The 23,131-nt window shown below is 37.0% G+C and overlaps 1 protein-coding gene across 4 annotated transcripts in view; it reads right to left on the bottom strand.

Annotated features, from left to right (window-relative positions):
- Nucleotides 1–23,131, bottom strand: part of ARFIP1 (ADP ribosylation factor interacting protein 1) — a 108,281-nt gene that overhangs the window by 78,242 nt on the left and 6,908 nt on the right. The window contains exon 1 of one of the 4 annotated variants that reach the window (XM_023513443.1): nucleotides 2,858–2,862. The exons of the other annotated variants lie outside the window; for them this stretch is intronic. The gene's annotated coding sequence lies outside the window, so the exon portion shown is untranslated. Of the gene's footprint in view, nucleotides 1–2,857; nucleotides 2,863–23,131 lie in introns of those variants that run through there. 4 annotated transcript variants of the gene reach the window in all.

Raw genomic sequence — 23,131 nt, 5'->3', positions numbered from 1 at the left:
GGTTGAGCTATAGGCACCGAGCCAGCAATTTCTTATAGAAGTAAATATATACACTTGACCATATGAGTTTGCCACACTACACATAAGCATTTACCAAAGAGCAATGAAAACAAATGTCCTGACTTATATACATATATTCATAGCAGCTGTATTCATCAGAGCCTAAAACTACAAAAAAAGGTCTATAAAAGGTTAATGAGTAAATACATTGTGTAGATCTGCACAATGAAATATTCCTCAGCAATAAAAAGGAATGAACTACTGACTTGTGCAACAACTCTTAATTTCAAAACACTCTGCTGAGTCAAAAAGGCAAACACAAAAAGAATATATATTATATGATTTCATTTATACAGAATTCTAGGACATACAAAACTAATCTGTTACGACAGATCAGTGGTTGCCTGGGGAGGGTAGTGGTATAAGAGAGAACTGATTGCAAAAGGGCACAAGAAACTTCAGGGTGATGGAAATACTCTGCATTTTGATTGTGACTATAGTTTCCCAAGTTTATTCACTGGACTATGTTAAAATTCACAATTTGATTGTGACTATAGTTTCCCAAGTTTATTCACTGGACAATGTTAAAATTCATTGGACTATGTATCTAAAATGAGTGCATTTATATTATATATAAATTTATCTCAATAACCTGTGGATTTATTTTGGAAAAAAAAAGGTAAAATTCCATTTTATCATCTCTAACAGCAGAGGACCTATTTTTCCTGTAAGCCCAAAATCTAACCATAGGGCAAACCACATTAGTCTGGTAGGGGGAGAACCTGATCACAGTACCCAACTACTTACCCACAAAATATAAATTATACCAACACTCTTTCACTACAAAAATTACTGCACAGTTCTAAGTATCATTTACAAACATATATACCCTGTTTGATCCAGAGTCTGGTTAGGGTTAGGAAATATTGCCTCTGGGAGAGTAAAGCATAAAATGCAATCTGGAAGAAAAAAAATCCCTCTGTTCCGCATCATAGATCTTTTATAACAGCAATAGAGGCATAACTGGTTTGCCAAGTCAGATATTAGCCAAGAATTGCGCATATCTCATTCTTTTTGGCTGCCCAACTCCGTACCCAATCCAAGTTGGGGAAAGCCTCCACACTGGGAGGCTTGGGGGGAAGGCAGAGCCTGCCTTGTATTATATACAATCTCAAGATACTGATAAACAAGCAACTATCCGAAGTCAGATTGCTTTGGTTCAATTCATGGCTCAACTCCCAAGTAGCTATGAACCTCAGGCATCTTCCTAAAGCTCTCTTTCCTCATCTGTAAAATGATTATATAGTACCTACCAAATAGCATTGCTATACCATCAAATAAAATATACACGAATTTCTTAGAAAAGTGCCTGGAATACAATAAGGACTATCTACATAAATATTATGCTTCCCAAGTTCTAAGGCACTGCCATTCCGACCTAAACTCTGTCAAATCAAAGGTGCTAGCCATGGACTTAGAAACTAGTGCTAATAAGGATTATAAAGGGACTCACTCATGGGCAACATTAACTGCAGCAAGATCAAATTCCTGGGTTAGCAGTGGCCATAGCACTAGTGACAACAGCCGGTCAGTCACCAGAGCCGGAGGTACTGACAGAGCAAGCTACATGTGGGGCTAAACATTCTGGCATCCTCACTGGACCACAGTGAATAATGCTCTGGATCAATATTCATAGATGAATAGCCTGGATCCTGTTTTTCCAACTCTCCTAACAATTCTATATGCTACCCCATATCCTCTTAATAAGTCCTTTTTCTGAGTAAAGGAGCTGGAGCCGGTTTCTTAACTACTTCCCACATAAGACTTTGAAATCAGACTTACAGTCAGTAAGTAGACAAATGGAAAATGGTCTTCTAATATCTGTATGAATGCTTTTGAGCTTTTCAGAATGTCAGAATGCTGTGAAACTTGTTCGGTAGCTACATGGTTTCCTACTCTACTACCAAGAGTAATCATTAAAAAGGTGGACTTCACTGAGTTTTTACTAAATGCCAGGCACTGTGTTAATCACACTGCAGAAATTATTTCATTTAACCCTCACAAGGGCCCTGTGAGGTAAATATGACTTTCTTAATTTTAACAGATGAGAAGACTGAGCCTGGAAAGATAAAGGAATCGAACTAATTTAAATAATGCATCTTCTTGCAAATGAAGCTCTACTGTTGTGCCCAGGAGTTCCACAAAGACTACACTGCCAAACAAGTTAAACTTAAAGAGTCCTTTTATTGAAGAGCCCCAGTCGGCAACTGCCTCAATGTCCCAACATGGGGTATCTGAGAGCAGCCCCAGGTGCTTAAGGGGTTGGGTTTTTAAGGCTTGGTCTACATCCTGGTTGGCATGCAGGCTGTCCAGGTGCATCAGGTAGGGTAGCAAGCAAGCATTGTACAGAAGCAGAATTTTGTGGTTAATTATATGTCATATGTCTTTGTTTTAATATTTCCCCCTATACATCGTAGTTTCAGTACTTTCCCCCCATACATCTTAGTTTCAGTACTTTCCCCACCTGGTACTGTTTAAAGGTCAGTTCAGGGACAGTTGGTGCCTCCCAGTTCTTTTCTCAGGGAGTTAGCTAAGAAAGAAACGGAGTGAACTAGAAGCAAGAAATCAATCAGTATTTTTTCATTTATCTTGGGAGTGAAATATACTTATTCTATTTTTTTTCTTTGAAAGCTTGCAGTCCAGAAATTTGCTGGTATTTTTCCATTATAGCCTAGGCCTGACACCTTTCTGTCTTAGCCTAGGCCCACTAGGCCTAACACTACAAGAGTAAGAGTCTATACTTAATGAGGACTTACTATGTGCCAGGCACTGTTCTGCGAGTTTTTTTTTTGGAGACGGAGCCTCAAGCTATCCCCCGGGTAGAGTGCCATGGCATGACGCTCACAGCAACCTCCAATTCCTGGGCTCAAGCGAGTCTCCTGCCTCAGCCTCCCAAGTAGCTGGGACTACAGGCGCCCGCCACAATGCCTGGCCATTTTTTAGTTGCAGCCATCATTGTTGTTTGGCGGGCCCGGGCTGGGGATTTGAACCCGCCAGCTTAGGTGTATGTGGCTGGCGCCCTAGCCGCTTGAGCCACAGGCGCCGAGCCTATTATTCCTGTTTCACAAGAAAACAAAAAGATTAGGGAGCCAGAAAGGGATGAACTGGTGATTCAAACCTGGCAAACTGGTTTGAGTTTTTACCCCCTACATTATTCTGCCCCTCTAAAAGTGACTGAAATACATGAATGGGACTTTCCAACCCATACTATATACTGTGTATCAAACGCACTGCTTTCTTGATGTTGACAACTTGTACTGTTGTTTCTTCTATTTCCAGATCATCTTCCACAGTTAAGGAGTGGCACCTGTCTTAATTTACTCTGTCCATTCACTTCCACAACTCAAGATTGAAGCATCATCTCCATTTATCTCATTAGGGCTTTCTGCTAATCCCAGAGCCCTAGATCTCACAGCTACATCCAGGAGCCTCCTCCTCCTAGCAGTTGGCAGTTGAAGAATTAAACTAGCGTACCTGGGAATCAGAAGTTCCAGAGGAACAAGCCTATTGCAGAAAACAGCATCAATTCTTGGAAAATATGCATGCACTACTATTGATCCTGGCAGTTCAGTGGTTCTCAAACAGGGGATGTGAGGGGTAGTTTTTGGACAACCCTTCTGCCTCCAAACATTTAGCAGTGTCTGCTTGTTGTGGCTGGGGATAGCGTGCTACTGGCATTTTGAAGGTAGAAGCCAGGGATTCTATAATGTTGTACAGAACAATCCCCCACAATAAAAAATTATCCAACCAAATATGTTAGTCATGTCAAGTTGAGAAACTGTAAATAGCCTGATGTGATATTGTTTCTTAGACTAAATGGCCTCATGGGTCTTAATATTTACTCAAAATGTCATAAATACAACCCTTTCAATTGCATTAGAGGAGAACAGCTCCCCCTGCCTTCTTTTGGTGGATTAAATAGCATTGCAGCAAACTTTCTCAGCATTATAATAGGTGCTTACAGTTTAAACCCCCACCTGCTTCTCTAGCTACTTCTCATATCATGCTCTTCCTTCACAATGGCCAGTGTGGACAGTAGACAAATGTTCACTATCTTAATCTTCACGATACACAGTAACTCCTCTGTGACAATTCAACTCCTTGTCTAAAGTCCTTTCTATACCTGTCCAAGACCCAGGGCTAAAAGAAAAATATTCATATAATCTTTTTCCTGTGCTACTTATACCATAATATAACATTTGACAGTTTAGCACTTATAGGTGAATATCAGATGGAAAATAAAAGAGACATCATTAACAAAGGCTTAATCAAAGACTAAAAACTATCTTAATAAGGCAAAAGAAAGGCATGCTAAAAATAAGGTTCTTGCTGTTACCAATACACTAGATCAGGTGTCCACAAACTACGGCCCGCGGGCCACATGCAGCCCACCTAGGACATTTATCCGGCCTTCCAGGTGTTTTTGCCACCGCTGCCTGTTCTGCTTAGCAGCCGACTCATCCCGGGGCCCGCAGTCCGGCCCTCCAATAGTCTGAGGGACAGTGATCTGGCCCCCTGTTTAAAAAGTTTGAGGACCCCTGCACTAGATTATTTGTAGTGAAACTTAATTTCTAAAACGCTTAAAACAATGCAGAAACTTTCTAGAAAGGATATAAAAGAACTTGTCTTAGCCTTTTTTAGATGTGTGGAACTAAAAATAGAAGGCATTATATCTTCTAAAACACACACATTTAACATTGTCCTTTAATCCAGTTTACCACTAAGCAAGCAAAACCAAAGTAGTACGATAATAAGATTAAAGTTTTTCTAGTTGTTTCTTAAATCTATTATTTTTTTAAGTTTTTTTTTGAGACAGTCTCACTTTGCCGCCCTCAGTAGAGTGCCATGGCATCATAGCTCACAGCAATCTCAAACTCCTGGGCTCAAGTGATTCTCCTGTCTTACCCTCCTGACTAGCTGGGACTACAGGCGCCTGCTACAACACCCAGCTATTTTTAGAGACGGGGTCTTGGTCTTGCTCATGCTGGTCTCAAACCCTTGAGCACAAGCAATTCACCTGCCTCAGCCTCCCAGAATGCTAGGATTACAGGTGTGAGCCACCACATCCGGCCTTAAAAAGTTATTTTAAAATGCAATAAAAAGTATTGTGAAACATTTCTAATGCTCTGGGCAATGACTGTATATGTTCAGTAGGTATTTTGTCCTGCTACCAACTCTTCTAACTTAAAAGACTAAATTCTTAATTTCAGTCAATTCTACACAAAGCAGTGAAAAAAAGTGAATAGTGAAAGAAGAAAGAAGCCAATTCAACCTAACTGTTCCAATTATGGCTTCAAACAATGAAGTTCGCAGTGCTTCCTGGACTAATTATGCATCTCAACAGAGACCATATTTTGTTCCAATACAAAAAAGCACAAATGCCCTCTGTATTAGATGAAATTATTCAGATTTTTATCTATAAAAAAGTAAGCAATTATATTAAAACACATAATTCAAATAGTCTTTGAAAATTCCTTCTGCATTAGTAAAAATACGACCTTTAAAAAGTGTTAGTGTATTTATTACAAAGTGTTAATTCGACATAGTTCAAAGTATTAGGTGAATAAGCCTACTGCAGGCAGTTGCAGGAGAACTAATCAGGGTATTAGCAACATGGCTTTAAGGTCCACCTTTGCCCCTATCTGTACTTTACAGAGTCATTTTATTTCTGTAACTTTCAATTTCTTCATATATAAAATGGAATTTTAACCTAATTTATATATCATACAGCTATTATAAGAATCAAATGTCAATCTACCCTGTAATATGAAAACACTATATAAGATATTATAATTATAGCATACTGTCTTCCGTCGGAAGACCAGAAAAAATACTGGAGTAGCTCCAGTAACACTAGTATTTACCACACAGCTACTCTTCATAACTTTATCACTATGGGTACCCTAACTACATTTTTCTAAAACGGACCATGATTGAGAGAGTTGAAATATGCTGTAAATGCTAACTGTTGGTAGCCTTGATTTTTTTTTTTTTTAATTCCACCTGTCTTGGCAATTTCATGGCTTTAATAGGAAGATGATTCTCAAACCTATTATCACAAATGGAGAAAGTAAATGTAGTAAAATGTGGATAATTACTAACTCAGATGATAAATATATGGAAATTCATTTCCTATTCTGTTCTTTTTTTGCATATGCTATAAATTTTTCTTAAGCAATGTTTTAATGTATTAGTATCAATCTCAAAGCTGTCTTACATTTTCAGGTCCCTGATACACGAATACTGCATTTCAAATCTTCTTGTAACTTTCTCATCTCTGCCTGTCATTCTCATTTCTACGTCAAGCCAGTTGTAGCTGCTAGCTATCTCTTGAACCACATTCCTCCCACTCTTTCCTCGTGGACACTCACTTCCAGCTGCAGAGTCCTCTCCACTGTTTCTCAAACACACCAATCTTACTTTCACTCTTGATGTTCCCTCTGTTTGGAAGGTATTAATTTCCTCCCAGGTTTTCACATGCTTCTCTCCCTCGCCTCATTTAGGTTTCTTTTTAAACACCATCTCCTCAGAAGGGCCTTCCTTGACCAACCTATGTAAATTAGCACTCTTTAGACCTTTATCATGCTTTACAGCAATAAGCACTATTTTACATTATATTGTAAAATAACATGTATATCTCTAACATATCTGTCTCCCTTCCTGATATGTCTACAACATAAAAGCCAACTCTTTAACTTGACATTCAAAATCCTTTCACAGGGCGGTGCCTGTGGCTCAGTGAGTAAGGCGCTGGCCTCATATACAGAGGGTGGCGGGTTCAAACCTGATGCCGGCCAAATTGCAACAAAAAATAGCTGGGTGCTGTGGCAGGCACCTGTAGTCCCAGCTACTTGGGAGGCTGAGGCAAGAGAATTGCCTAAGCCCAAGAGTTTGAGGTTGCTATGAGCTGTGACGCCATGAGCACTCTACCAAGGGCAACAAATTAAAACTCTATCTCTTAAAAAAAAAAAAATCCTTCCATAATTGAAACCATTTTCTTTCCACCATTTACGCTTCTTCAGATACCTTAAAAAATCATACTTACTTATTGTTTCCTCTGTGTTTCTCAATTTCCTTTCTCTATGCTTTTGCTCAAGTACTGACCATCATCCTTCATGTGCTCAAATTCTACCTATGCCATAAGACTCAGTATAAATGCCACCTTCACTGATATTCCTTGCTGATACTCCTCTGAATCACCACAGTGCTTAATCTATAACACTTGAAAGGCATTATTATTCTTCATTCTATCTTAAAATTCCCTCTATTAATCAATAGGCACCTTGAATGCAGGATCTGTACTCAATTTACTTTTTAGATGTCTGAGTTACACAAAAGAGGAAGGCAAATATTTGTATATTTTTCTTGACTATGAGAAATTGGTATGTGTTCTAGTGTTAAAATATTGAAAGGCAGACAGAAGAATTCAGACCATAATCTCAGAGTAAACTAATAAATATCTAGCATAACTTCTTTGCTTGCTTGTTTTGTTGTCATTGTTATTAAAAAATATACTGTATTTGTTTCCCCAATTTCTCACTCCAATGCTTAAATATTTTTTTCCTATTTAGTCTTTTAAATTTACTCATCTTTTCCATAGATCCTTAGCAGCTATGTTAATCCTTCCAAGTTTCAGATGCCTAATGTATAAAATGGAGAAAAGAAGTCAACAGAATTATTGGAGTATTAAATGAGATTATATATGCAAAAACCAATACAATGCCTGGCACCTCATATGCCCTCAATGAATGGCTACTATTTCTTCTTATAAATAAAACTGGCCCATAAATTTTGAAAAAGCAGATTTAAATTAGTAGCGTATTCATAAGTGAGGAGTTTTAAAGTAACAAAATACTCTACTTTAGATAACTATAAATTTAGATAAGCTTTTAAAATGAGACATAAATTCAGTTTATATTCAAGCACATGGGCTTTCCCTTTTTTAAATTACAATATTCCAGTCTGTGCCTGTGGCTCAATGAGTAGGGCTCCAGCCCCATCTACTAAGGGTGGCGGGTTTAAACCTGGCCCCGCCCAAACTGCAACAAATAGCCGGGCATTGTGGCAGGTGCCTGTAGTCCCAGCTACTTGGAAGGCTGAGGCAAGAGAATAGAGTAAGCCCAGGAGTTGGAGATTGCTGTGAGCTGTGACACCATAGCACTCTACTGAGGGTGATAAAGTGAGACTCTGTCTTCAAAATAAATAAATAAATAACTAAATAAATAAATAAATTACAATATTCCCTATGGATGTGACACATTTCAGTGTGGCTAAAAACAAAGGAAATACCAAACATGAATTTTAATGTTAATTTACAGACAAATCTGAACAATCAATTACTTGGCAGTGGTTTCCTTCAGATCACTATCATCCAGGCTTACCTCTCTATTGAGCAGGAAATTTCTAGTTTAGTATCTGTAAGAGTGACATTCATATAGACAAAACTCACAGTGGTAAATCAATAATAGTATATTTTCATTTACTTATTATTGTGAATCCCATCATTGGCTGGGCTATACCAAACTTCCTATAATCATCTCTCAACAGTATAGATTCAGAAAAGTAATCATTAAAAAAATGACATCCATAAACTAAGTACAGTATACATAATTATCTAGTTTCTTAGGACTACATAGAACTACAACACTGCTTTGCCACATGGTAAGTAGCCAAGCTAGTTTAGATCACAAAGAATCCTGAATCCTCTACAAATAACACCTATATTGCTAGCAGGGAATTCCAACCACAGTAGAACCTCTGTAGTTAACCAGCTCCCTACATTGACCACCTCCTTAAACTGACCTAATCTTCATAGACTTGGTATGTACCATATGTACATATCAGTTACAGTAGCTCTAGTTTCTTATATTGATCACCTTTGTATTCTGACCAGTTTGTTACAGTCCCTTAGGTGGTCAACTTACAGAGGTTCTATTGTATAAAGAAATTTACTGAAATGACAGAAATGGAATTCAAAATCTGGATGGCAAAAAAATGAATGGAATTGAAGATAAAGAAGCCCAAGAAATGTTTTAGTAAATTAATGAAAATATTACCAAAAAACTGGACAAATATTAGGAAAGATATAATGGAGCCTAATTAGAGAATTGAAAGGCATCCAGGCAATTTCAAAATATAGAGGAAAGTTTCAGCAACAGAGCAAACCATGAAGAAAGAATCTCGTACCTTGAAGGCAAGGCTCTCTAGCTAACCTAGTCATTTAAACAGGCAGAAGAAAGCAAACACAGAACACTTCCTCAGGGAGATTTGGGACTATGCAAAGCATATATAAACATACAAATTACATAGGTATGCCCAAGGAAGAAGAAGAAAGTGTTAAAGGCATGGGAACTGCAGTTGACAATGTTATTGGAAAAATTTTCCCAAATATCACCAGGGCTTTGGACATCGAGACACTAGATGGTCACTGAACTCCAGGAAGACTCACTGCAAATACACCATCTCTAAGACACGGAGTAATGTAGCCAAAGTCAAAATGAAAGAAAAAAATTCTACAAGCAGCTAGATGCAAACATCTGACCTACAAAGGAAGATCCAACAGGATAATAGCAGATTTATTAGTAGAAACCTTACAAGCCAGAAAGGAGTAGGGATCTTCAAAATCAGGATGTTCTGACTTAAACAGAAGAATTGCCAGCCTAGAATTTTGTGTCTCACAAAATTTTAGATTTGATGGAGAAATTAAATTAGCCTTGAGGAAATCTGTCACAACCAAATCTGCCCTGCAAGAAGTACTCAGATCTGTGGGAGATAAAGAGCAGCATGATAGACTCCTACCAGCGTAAAACTACCCAGAAACTAACAGTCAAAGCCTAGATACCACAACAGCCTAAGGTAAAACAAAGCAATAGGGTTCTGTGTATACCGTGACAAACAGAAATCACCTCAATTAACAAGTCTCTCAGCAAATCTGATGGCTTAAACTCTCCACTGAAGAAATATGGGCTGGCTGAATGGATTTAAAAAATACAAGCCAAGTATCTACTGTTTCCAGGAAACACACCTAACTCACAGGACACATCTAGATTCAGGATAAAGGGATGTAAAACAACATCCCACGCAAATGGAAAAGAAAAGAAAGTGGGTATAGCAATTCTCATCACAGAAAGTACTGACTTCTAGGCCAGGTATGGTGGCTCATGCCTGTAATCCAAGCACTCTGGGAGGCACTCAGGCAGGTGGATTGCCTGAGCTCACGGGTTTGAGATCAGCCTGAGCCAGAGCAAGATCTTGTCTCTAAAAATAGCCGGGCATTGTGGCAGGGCGCCTATAGTCCCAGCTACTTTGGAGGCTGATGCACAAGAATCGCTTGAGCCCAAGAGTTTGAGGTTGCTCTGAGCTATGACGCCACAACACTCTACTAAGGCTGACAAAATGAAACTCTGTCTCAAAAAAAAAAAAAAAAAAAAGACTTCAAAGCAACAAAAGTAAAGAAAGATGATCATTGTATATTGGTAAAGGGAACAATTCAACAAGACATATCAATCCTAAATATTTATACACCTAACACAGGTATTTCCAGATTTATAAAGCAAATCCTACTCAGTCTAAATAAAATGGTAAAGAACAGCTTTGCAATAGATGGTGACTTCAACACTCCACTGACAGAACTGGTCAGATCTTCCAAGTAGAAAATAAACAAAGAAACATTGGACTTAAACATGACTCTGGAACATATGGGCTTAACAGACATTTACAGAATATCCATCTCAATACTACTAAATATATGTTCTTATGTTCTTCTCATCAGGTCATGGATCATTCTTCTCATCAGGTCATGGATAATATCCTAGGCCACAAAAACATGCCTCAACAAAAAGAAGAATACCTGATAAGAAAATTTTAAGAAAAATACCTGATAAGAAAACTCATTGCCTTAAATTCCCACATCCAAAAGTCAGAAAGGGGTCACAAATCAATAATCTAATACATTACCTTAAGGAACTGAAAAAAGAAGAGCAAACCAATTCTAAACCCAGCAGAAGAAAAGAAAAAACAAAGATCAGAGCAGAACTAAATGAAATCATACAGAAGATTAATAAAGCAAAAAGTTGGTTCTTTGAGAAGATAAACAAAATTGACAAGCCTTTGGCCACATTAACCACAAACAAAAAAGGACTCTAATAAGCTCAATCAAAAATGAACAAAGAGAAACAACAACAGATACGGAAATACAAAGGATTATCACTGAATACTATAAAAATCTCTATGCTCATAAACTTGAAAATGTGAAGGAAATGTACAAATTCTCGGAATCATACTACCTCCCTAGACTCAACCAGAAAGAAACAGAATTTCTGAACAGACCAATATCAAGCATCCAAATTGAAGCAACAATAACAAATCTTCTAATCAAAAAAATCCTGGACCAGTTGGTCTCACACTTGAATTTTACCAAACCTACAAAGAATTTGTACCTATATTATAGAAATTATTACATAGCATTTGAAAAGGAAGGAACCCTCCCCAACTCTACAAAGCAAATATCACCTGGATACCAAAGCTAGGAAAGGACATAAAAAATAAATAAAACATCAATATCTCTTATAAATATAGATACAAATATGCTCAATAAAATCTTAACAAACACAGCACATTAAAAAATAATTTATCATGACCAAGTAGGATTCATCTAAGAGATGCAAAGTTGGTTCAAATCTATAAACATAATTCACCACATAAATAGAAGCAAAAATAAAGACCACATGATCCTCTCAGAGATGCAGAAAAAGTATTTGACAAAATATACCACCCTTTTCTGATAAGAACACTTAAGAATATAGGCATAGACAGAACATATCTCAAAAATGATAAAAGCATCTACTACAAATCCACAGCCAACATCATATTGAATGGAGAAAACTGAGAGGATTCCTGCTTAGAACTGGAACCAGACAAGGCCGCCCACTATTCCCACTTTTATTCAACATAGTGCTGAAGTCCTGCTCAGAGAAATCAGACAAGAGAAGGAAATCAAGGGCATCCAAATGGAGAAAGAAGAGGTTAAACTATCACTCTTTGCTGACACTCTTTATTTTATACCTAGAAAACTCCAAAGACTCAACCAAGAGACACCTGGAAATGATAAATACAGTAATGCTTCAGGTTATAAAATCAATGTACAGAAATCAGTAGCTGAGAATCAAATCAAAGACACAATACCCTTCACAGTAGCATCAAAGAAAACGAAATACCTAGAAATATATTTAACAAAAGAGGTAAAAGACTTGTATAAAGAAAATTCTAAAATACTCAGAAATCAGAGGATGTAAACAGATGGAAAAACATACCATATTCATGGTATCAACACTGTTTAAATGTCTATACTACCCAAAGTGATTTACAGACTCAATGTAACCCCATTAAAATACCAACGTCATTTTTCATAGACCTTAAAAAAAAAAAGTTCTACACTTCGAATGGAATCAGAAAACACCTTGAACAGCGAGTGTAATCTTACATAATAAGAACAAATCTGGAGGCATCACTTTACCAGACTTTGGGCTATATTACAGGGCTATGGTAATCAAAACAGCATGGTATTGGCATAAAAATAGAGACGTAAACCTATGGATCAGGACAGATATGAAATCCTCATACTGCCATCTATCTTTGACAAAACAGACAAAAACATACACTGGGGAAAAGAATCCTTATCTAATAAGTGGTGTTTAGAAAATGAGAGAGACTGAAAAAGACTGAAATATGACTTGCACCTCTCTTGTCACTTACAAAAATTAATTCATAATAGACAAGAGACTTAAACCTAAGATATGAAACTATAAGAATCCCAGAAGAAGGGAGGCACCTGTGGCTCAGTGAGTAAGGGCGCCGGCCCCATATACCGAGGGTGGTGGGTTCAAACCCAGCCCCGGCCAAACTGCAACAAAAAATAGCTGGGCATTGCAGTGGGCGCCTGTAGTCCTAGCTACTTGGGAGGCTGAGGCAGAAGAATCACCTAAGCCCAGGAGCTGGAGGTTGCTGGAGTGACACCGCTGCACTCTACCAAGGGCGAAAAAGTGAGATTCTATCTCTACAAAAAAAAAAGAATCCCAGAAGAAAAGGATGGAAAATCTCTTACAGATATTGGCCTAAGCAAAGAATTTATGAAGACCCCAATGGCAATCACAAATAAACAAATGGAACTTGATCAAGGTAAAAAGTTACTACAAAGCCAAGGACACAATCAACAAGCAAACAGAAAACCTACAGAATGGGAGAAAATATTTGCATGCTACATATCCAGAGTTGATAACCAGAATCTACAAAGAACTCAAGCAAATAAATAAGAGAAGATCAAAGCATCCCATTAAAAAATGGGCAAAAGACATGAATAGAAACTTTTCCAATGAAGATAGACTAATGGCCAATGAACACATGAAAAAAATACTCTACATCTCTAATTATCATGGAAATGCAAATCAAAACCAAACTGAGAGGCTCAGCGCCTATAGCTCAAAGAGTAGGGCACCAGCCACATGCACTGAGGCTGGCGGGTTCAAGCCCAGCCCAGGTCTGCTAAACAATGTCAAATGCAACCAAAACATAGCTGGGCATTGTAGAGGGCACTTGTAGTCCCAGCTCCTTGGAAGGCTGAAGCAAGAGAATCGCTTAAGCCCAAGAGTTTGAGGTTGCTGTGAGCTGTGACACTATAGCTCTCTACTGAGGGTGACAAGCTGAGACTCTGTCTCAAAACAAACAAACAAACAAACAAAAAACCATAATGAGATATCACTTAACCCCAGTGAAAATGGCTCATAATATAAAGTCTCAAAGCAACAGATGCTGGTGTGGATGCAGAGAAAGGAACACTCACACACTACTGGTGGGACTACAAACTAGTACAACCTCCGCAGAAAGTAGTATGAAGACACCTCAAAGAACTAAAAGTAGAACTATCATTTGATCCTGTAATCTCTCTACTAGCCATTTACCCAAAGGATAAAAAGAAATTTTATCAAAGAGATGCTTGTACTTGAATGTTTATAGCAGCACAAGCATAAATATGTGGCAACAACCCAAGTGTTCCTCAATACATGAACGGATTAATAAAATGTGGTATATGTATCCCATGAAATTCTTTTCAGTCATAAATTAAGATGATGATCTGGTATCTTTGGTAACAACCTGGATGGAATTGGAGACCATTCTCCTCAGTGAAGTATTATAAGAATGGAAAAATAAGCACTATATGTGCTCAGTACTGAATTGGAATCAATACTAGTATTGATTACTAGGTGATCAATACTTTAAGTGCTCATATGGGAGCAAAACTCAATGAAATTCAAGTTGGTAGGAGAGGAGAAGAAGGGGATAAATTCACACCTAATGGGTACATCACAAACTTCCTGGGTGAAGGGCACGTTTATAACTCTGACTTAAAATAATCAAAAGTAAACTATGTAACCAAAACACGTGTATCCCCATAATATTCTTAAATAAATAAATATATCTGCTAGGTTTTCTCTAATAGAATACTCTGCAACTAATAAAAATAATAACACAGATATATACATTTACATAGAAAAATATGAATGAATCATAAAATAAAAGTATAAATGGGAAATGTGTTTTAAAAAAACAGTATACACAGCAAGTCAATGTTAGAGCCTGAACTGAAACCTAGGTCTCTTGACTGCTTGGAGTTTAAGCCTCTTTCTTGTAAGCCTTATTTTTTTTAATATATTTAGGAAGGGTGCTCACTTCAGGCAGACACTGATGGTTGAAATTAACTTTGAGATTTCTGTGAGTTGAGAGTTAGTGTGACAACACACAGCTAAAATGTAAATACTTAGATACAACACATTATTTTTTTACTAGACATAATGTACTTACTGCAAGGGAACAAAAATGAGGTATCTGTCAATGAGGAAAATGAAAATGAGATCTTTTCCTTAGAGGTAAACTACAAATCCATAAACAATGGAATCACAATGGAAATTTACACAATTGTCTTAAAGAGTATGATCACAAATCAAAAAAGACTTACTTGATGTAAAACTAAATAGCAGGTATTAACATACCCAAAGAAAGAGTGCACCAATCAGAAAAGATGTTGGTTTACTATAGAAGCACAGGCAAGGTTGAATCACAAGGTAAAGTTTGCCTTTGTCTACTTAAGGATGGTATATACTTCAGTGGTTCTCAGACTTTAGTACGTTTCAAAAGTAGCTGCAAGGCTTGTTAAAAACAGAGCAGAAGGCCCTACGCTCAGATTCTTAAGGCTCAAGAATGCGCATTTCTGACAAGTTCCTAGATAATACTGCTGCTGGCTGGGGAACATTTTGAGAATCACTGGTCTATAGGTGCTTTAGTTTTCTACTGCTGTGTAACCACAAACTTAGCAGCTTAAAACACCACCCATATATTAGTTCACAGTTCTATAGGTCAGAAATCTGGAACAGGATGGCTCAGTTCTCTATTAAGACTGAAAACAAGGTCCTCTTTTAACAAAGCCTCTTGTTATTGGCAAGATTCATTCCCAAACAAAGGGGAAAAGGGCCAAAATAAGATAGAGGGAAAAAGCATGAAGTCTTATTTTTCCCTCTATCTCACAAAAATGATCCTAAAAGGGCACTCAAAGATATAAAAAGTGCTCAAACTTAAGATGAGAAACAGGCTAATTAAAACAACACTGAAAGGCTCGGCACCTGTGGCTCAATCGGCTATGGTGCCAGCCACATACACCTAAGGTGGCGGGTTCGAATCCCCAGCCTGGGCCTGCCAAACAACGATGATGGCTGCAACCAAAAAATGGCCAGGTGTTGTGGCGGGCGCCTGTAGTCCCAGCTACTTGGGAGGCAGAGGCAGGAGACTCGCTTGAGCCCAAGAGTTGGAGGTTGCTGTGAGCTGTGATGCCATAGCACTCTACCCAGGGGGATAGCTTGAGGCTCTGTCTCAAAAACAACAACAACAACAACAACAACACTGAAATACCATTTCTCACCTATTAGAGTGGCAAAAAATTTAAAGTATGACAAAACACTCTGTTAAGGAGGATTTCAGGGAAACCGGCACTCTCATACACTGCTAATCAAATAGGCACAACCATTTTTGAAGGAACTTTGATAATGCCTGACAAAATCACATATACATTTACGTTTGGCCCTAGAAATTCCACTTCTAGGAATCTGCCCTGGGAATACATCTCCAACTATACAAAAACATAAACACATTGCAGTATTCTTTGCAAATGTAAAATAGTGCAAACATAGGAAAGTTACCAAATAAACTGCAGTGAATCTAAACTATGAAACAGTGAGGTTAAAAAAAAATAATTATGAGGAGGATCCCTACAATATGGAGTGATTTCTAGGACATGTGATTAATTGAAAAAAGCAAAGTCCAAAAATCTTTAGCTAAGATCCACTTGACAGATAGTAAAATTAGAGGACAAAAGTTTGAGGAAAAATAAGTACTTCCCACAAGATATGCAGCTACTAAAAAGGGAAAGATAGTAGCTTCACAGGGAAAAACTCAGCATCCTTAACCAAGTGATCAAGTAATCATATCAACATCATACACCCCTTAGTACACTAAGAAAGACATAACATTTCTGTAACAAGTTCAGTAAAACCATGAGAAATACTGGACACACTTAAACTGACAGACACTAAAAAGTAACTGATCAGTACTCTTCAACAGGCCTATGGTCATTAAAAACAAAGAAAGTGTGCAAAACTTACAGATCAGAAGAGACTACAGAAAAATAACTAAATTCAGGATAGGTTCCTAGATAGGATCCTGGAACCAAAAAAGAACAGTAGTTGCAAATTTAGTTTAATTCAAATAAAGTCTGAAGTTTAATTAATAATATTACACCAACATTAATTTCCTTCTCTTTGTAATTTTTTATGGTTATGTAAAATGTTAACATTAGGGGAAATGAGGTGAGGAACGTAAGGGAACTCTCAGTCTGCACTATTTTTGTTCTTTAAATCTAAAATTAGATTAAAATATGAGTTTTTAAAAAACAGTATGAAATTCTGAGCAAAGGTAGAGGAATTACCCTTTAGAAAGAAGGAAGAATACACCAACAGGCTAATCTCCCTAATATATACAGAAGTCTTCATACTGAGGCCAGAGTGAAAGGAAGATGGAACCTATAGAGAAAGTGACAAGTGAAATGAAAAATGGAAGTAATCCAAGGCAGTTCATTTTTGCTACCTTTTACTATGTTGTGAAATAGGAGTTATCTCTGTTTGCCTGTACTGAACAGCAGAATAAACTAGGAAAATACTAGTAACCCCTCTACCCCTACTGTCCACAATTTAGCTTTACACCCTTAGTCACTTAGCGGCCATCTCAATTAACAGATCAAGAGATCACAAGAAAAGGAATAAGTGCAGTACAATAAAATACTCTGAGAGAAAGAGAGACTACATTCACATAACTTTTGTCACAGTGTTGCTATGGTTGGATATGTGACCCCCTCCAAACCTCATGTTAAAATTTGATCCCAGTGTTGGAGGTGGGGCCTAATAGTAGGTTTTTGGATCATTCAGGCAGATTCCTCATGAATGGTTTGGTGCCCTTGAGGTGAGTGAGTCTCTATTATTTCCCAGCAGAGCTGGTTGTTAAAAGCTCCTTTCCCATCCCTCCCTCCCCGTCCATGTGATGTCTGCACATACTATCTTCCCTGAGCTCACTAGAAGCCAAGCGGATGCTGGCACCATGCTTCTTCTACTGCCTATAGAACCATAAGCCAACAAACCTCTTTTCTTTAATAAATTACCCAGCCTCAGGTATTCCTTTAAACTAGAAAAACACAAATGGACTTAGACAAGTATATTCTTATAATTGTTCTATTTTATTACTAGTCGTGGTTAATCCTTTACTGTATACATAGGGCTTGGTACTATCCAGGATTTCAGACAGGGACTAGTACTGAATAAGCAGGGACTACTATAAATCATTATCATTCAGCTCTAGAAAAGACCAAACACTAAAGGCAGATAGAGAACCATGAAATCAAATTTCTGAGAATTACAGATATAGGTACCAAATCTATGCTATTCACATTGTTAAGGTGCTATGATCTACTTCATTTTTGGGAAAAGGTCTGCTTGCTTATAACTTTGATAACTTAAAATACACAGGAGTAACAAGATTTAAAACACTATAACTTGTGCTGTTTAAGTTATATATTTTCTCATCTTTACACAAATTCAGTTATCATTAAAAAGTGTCTTTAAGAGAAGGATAAACTACTACTACAGAATTACCACTAATGTTCAGACTTTACAGGCCAGTTATATTGGAGGACAAAATTGCCTCAAGGCATCTCGGGAGTTCTGCTTCTATAAATCTGCCAAAGGTATTCATTAACTAATATGTGTAAGAATCAAAGTCCTATAATGTTAATTACTAATTAGCATTTATTAAAATGCATAAATAATATCATCTAAAGTTCATAATTCATCCAATTGTGGCTGTTTTGATTTCATTATAAAAATTACATTCTGACTTCTATAAACTAAATAGATAATATATACAGAAGAAACCACTTAAGAACTTTTCCCAGATTTAATGATGGAGAATTTTATACTCTACAATTCTACATGTATTTAGTGTCTTCTCAGAACTCAGGGGAGGGCAGGAAGTTTGCCAGGCTTCCTAACGGTAAGAGGAAACAAAAGATTCCATGAACACCAGAAGAAAATTAAAAACACCTTCACAACAACACTGTGTTTAAAGACTCAGAGTCCAATACTAAAGGACCTATGGGAGGAGTGTTGTTGAACACAAATTATAACTTGATTTTTCAAATTAAGGTACTCATTTAACATAGGAGGTGTTCCCAAGACACAGGAAGGCAGATATAAACAGGACAGACATAAACAGGATGAACAAGACACAGCATACTGAAAGATGAATTTATACTTTTTCCTTAGGAATGATGATAACGAAATCGAAAGCAAAATTCGTTTGACTAAAATAATACACATAAACTTTTAAAGAAATTTACTGAATTTTTATAAAATACGAGTCTTCAATGAAATATCCAAAGAGTTATTATTCTTTCTACAGGTATGCCAGCAAAAGAAATTTGAGATGTACTAAAATAATTTGTGGAATCCAGGAGTTCTGACTGGTGAGCCAGGACGATAGTAAAGAGGTAAATAGAGAACACTGAGACCAAAAATTAGAAAACTTGGGCTTGCTTTGATGTGATCTTTCTTAGCTTTAAACTGTTAAGTTGTTGATAATCCTAGAGGCTGGTTACCATGGTATTAGAGAAAATGACTCTATTTCTTTCATTTTGAGTGGAAGCCATTGGAATTTGCCCATCTTGTCATGTTCATGGGTAAACAGTAAGAGACTGGTACGTCTTAATATTTTTATTTTACCATAATAACATACTTATTTTGAAAGTAATTTTTAATTCTTTCTTTAGCCAAAATTTCCTCACATTTTTTTATCACCATATCTTTTTTCCATACTATTTAAACATTAAATACAGAATTTGTTAGACGTTAAAAGGAAAAAATACATTCCTTCTGTTGAATAATGTCACATTTTATTTAACTTAAAGATTATTAACCTTTTGATGGCTTGGCGGTTAGGGCAACAGCCACATGCACCTGTGCTGGTGGGTTTGAACCTGGCCAGGGCCTGCTAAACAACAATGACAACAATGACAAAAAAACAAAAAAATAGCCAGGTGTTGTGGCAGGCACCCACTACTTGGGAGGCTGTGGCAAGAGAACTGCTTAAGCCCAACATGGTGTGACTCTCTCTCTCAAAAAAAAAAAAAGATCATTAACCTTTTAAATACCAAGAATTGACATTGTTGGGGGTCAATTTATTTGTAGGTCCTAAAAATGCCCTGAGTTCTGAATAGAAAATATCTTTTATAAACTATAACAAAGCTCTCACTTAATCTGAAACTTATATGTCTATATTCAACATCTTTACAATATCCAGAAAGCTACTGAATTTTAAGAGACAATGAAAATAGGTTTACTTACATTCAGAAAATAGTGCTTATACCAAGATAACTTGAAATTTGTCAAGACTTGTTTTAATTTCATAATTCAACATTAATTTTCAGGTTGAACTGACCTGTTTACAATAAAAATTGAGTTAAAATACAAGGTGTCTATAAAGATCATGTGCAATTTAAAATTATAGATACCCTGTATATAATGACTCCATTAAATAACTCCATGTTTAGAGCTGAAAATAAATTTCAAAATATAAAGCATTCTGTTTTAGTCAAAACAATTTTAGGTTCTATGATAGTTTTCCTAACTGAAAAAAAACTCCTTTTCTCTACTGTCCAATGCAAATGATATTGAACTGACAATGGCTTACCACACAGTATGTTCAAAGCAGATCACATTTTTTCATAAACAGAAATACAAAATAAAAATACCTAACATAATACAGCATGATTTATATTATATTTCTGTCTTTATGTTAACAGCTACCTGGTATGTATAAAAGCTATTTTGCTACAGACCTACAAGTCCTTTTAGATATTGATAAATTCAGTTCAAGTTGCTTATTAAGATGAACACATCAGTCTACAAAATTCAAAAAGTAGAACGCCCTGACAAAATACAGTTAATTCTTAATTATAGGTGGTAATGAGAATCAATTTAAAAGTCAACCTAACAGATATTCAACTATCGCTATGCCTATCCCTGCCACCAGAATCAACTCTTAACCAAGAAAAAGAAATTAACTGTTTGGAAAAGTCTTTTTAATTTCCCCATTCACACCATGATACAGAGAAATTAAAGAAAAATAAAATGAGACGACCCTCAAAACTAAATTACTCTCTGAAAGGAAAACTACGAGTAAATAAACTCTAAATTATTCAGTGTACTATCGCCTAATTCATCATAGATTGCTAGCTGAGCTCCAGAACATAAGCAGTGAAGTCAACCAAAAACCATGCGAGGTAGCCATCTGTTTAAGAGTTTGTTGTCATTGATTTCATTCCAAGATCAAACAGGTTATGTGTAATTTGGTATTATCTGAACTGCTTTTCTCCCCTAGCAATGGATAATTGGACAGTTACTTTAATTCTATTACTAAATTCCTAAAACCATATAAAATAAGCCTCTCAATATTTCTGGGTAATTTGTTTTCAATGGAAAAAACAATCACAGTAAATAATCTAAGAATATAGCTTAGATTCAGATGGTTATAGATAGAGCTACTTATAGATGTGTATATACAAGTTAGTGCTTTGTCTGCTAAGAGGGCCTAGAAACAATGACACTTCAATAGCAATGAACACACATAGTGCCCAGTTGTTGGTTTCTAATACCACTCCCCATAAAAAGAATCGATGCTCCCTGAGAAATGGCTGATTCTAAACCTGGAGCAGGGAACATACAGGATGAACCTGGAATACCTCAGCAGTGTGAGAAAATTTAAAAAGTGCTCAAAATCAGACAAACAAAACACCACCACCAACAACAAAAAAATCTTACAATGATGGGAGTATTATCAAAGGAATATGGAAAATAACAAAAAGAGCTCCCATTGGCCAAGAGCTCCCATTGCTCACATTGAAACAATTTGAGCAACAAAATGAAGTACTACTGTATTATAACCCAGTATAAAATAAAAATCCATGAGTCAATACTGATAGAAATAAATGAATGAATCAATCAATAAATGAGAGAGAAGAGATAAATATCCCTTATGCAAGATTTTTAAAGAATGTAGACACTCTACCCTTACGGAGGTGGAGCATAATTCCCCACTCCCAAATTGTGTGCTTCACATAGAGACTTTATTCTAAAAAGTACAGTATGCAGAAGTAAAGGGAAAAAGAGTGACTTCCCGGTGGACAAACTAACAAACAGTACCTCTAGCCAGGTGATCAAGATTACCATAAACACTGCTAAATCATATGAATTGTATGTGTCTTGATATGATATCATGGGAATGGCACTTCACCCTGTACTCTTCTTCCCCTAAAATACATTACCCAATCTAATCATGACAAAAATATCAGACAAGTCCCAACTGAGGGACAGTCTACAAAATACTTGACCAGTAATCGTATTTTTTTTTTTTTTTTGAGACAGAATCTCACTCAGTCACCCTAGGGTGCCATGGTGTTATTGCTCACAACAACCTCAAACTCTTGGACTCAAGTGATCCACTTGCGTCAGCCTCCCGAGTAGCTAGGACTATAGGCGCCCGCCACAAAGCCCAGCTATTTTTAGAGACAAGGTCTCACTCTTGCTCAGGCTGATCTCAAACTTGTGAGTTCAAGTAATCCACCCATCGTGGTGTCCCAGAGTGCTGGGATTACAGGTGTGAGCCACCATGCCCAGCCTTGACCAGTAATCTTCAAAGCTATCAATCTGTAATCAAAAACAAGGAAATATGAGACACTGTCAAAACCAAAGACACATGACCACTAAATGTAACATGGTATCCTGAAAAGAAAAAGGGATATTTGGGGAAACTAAGGTAATTTGAATAAAACATTTATATGATATTTAAAATAATTTTTTATAAGAAACAAAATTTATGTACATTTAATCATCCGAGAGCAAAGGTGCCACTATTGCAGCCACTCAGGGACAGTCTATGATGTGTGGCATCAGTGTTATTCCTGACTCTGAATTTATAAGCTAGCAATAACTGACCATTTTCTTACATACAGAGACATGCCATTTTATTATGGATGTGCATGTAGGGGGTAATTTGAGGGTGTGCATAAAAGATATAATGTAGGCAGCACCTGTGGCTCAAGGTGTAGGGTGCTGGCCCCATATGCCGGAGGTGGCAGGTTCAAACCCCACCCCAGCCAAAAAACTGCAAAAAAAAAAAAAAAAAAAGCCTAGCAAAAATGGCAGGTAGTGAGGCAAGTACAAAGGACTAAAGAAGGCCAGCAGATGAGGCTGGAGTGCTAAGTATTGTTAAAGAATTTTATTTTTATTTTAGAAGCAATGGGAAACCATAAAGCACTAAAGGAGGAGGGAAGTAACAAGGAGATATATGTTTCAAAATAAATCACTGTGGGCTCAGCACCTGTGGCTCAAGTGGCTAAGGCGCCAGCCACATACACCTAAGGTGG

This window comes from Otolemur garnettii, unplaced genomic scaffold, assembly GCF_000181295.1.
Source record: "Otolemur garnettii isolate 467f Iridium unplaced genomic scaffold, OtoGar3 scaffold00041, whole genome shotgun sequence".
NCBI lineage: Eukaryota > Metazoa > Chordata > Mammalia > Primates > Galagidae > Otolemur > Otolemur garnettii.
The sequence above is the reverse complement of the archived record's forward strand: the minus strand, read 5'-3'. Positions and strand labels throughout refer to the sequence as shown.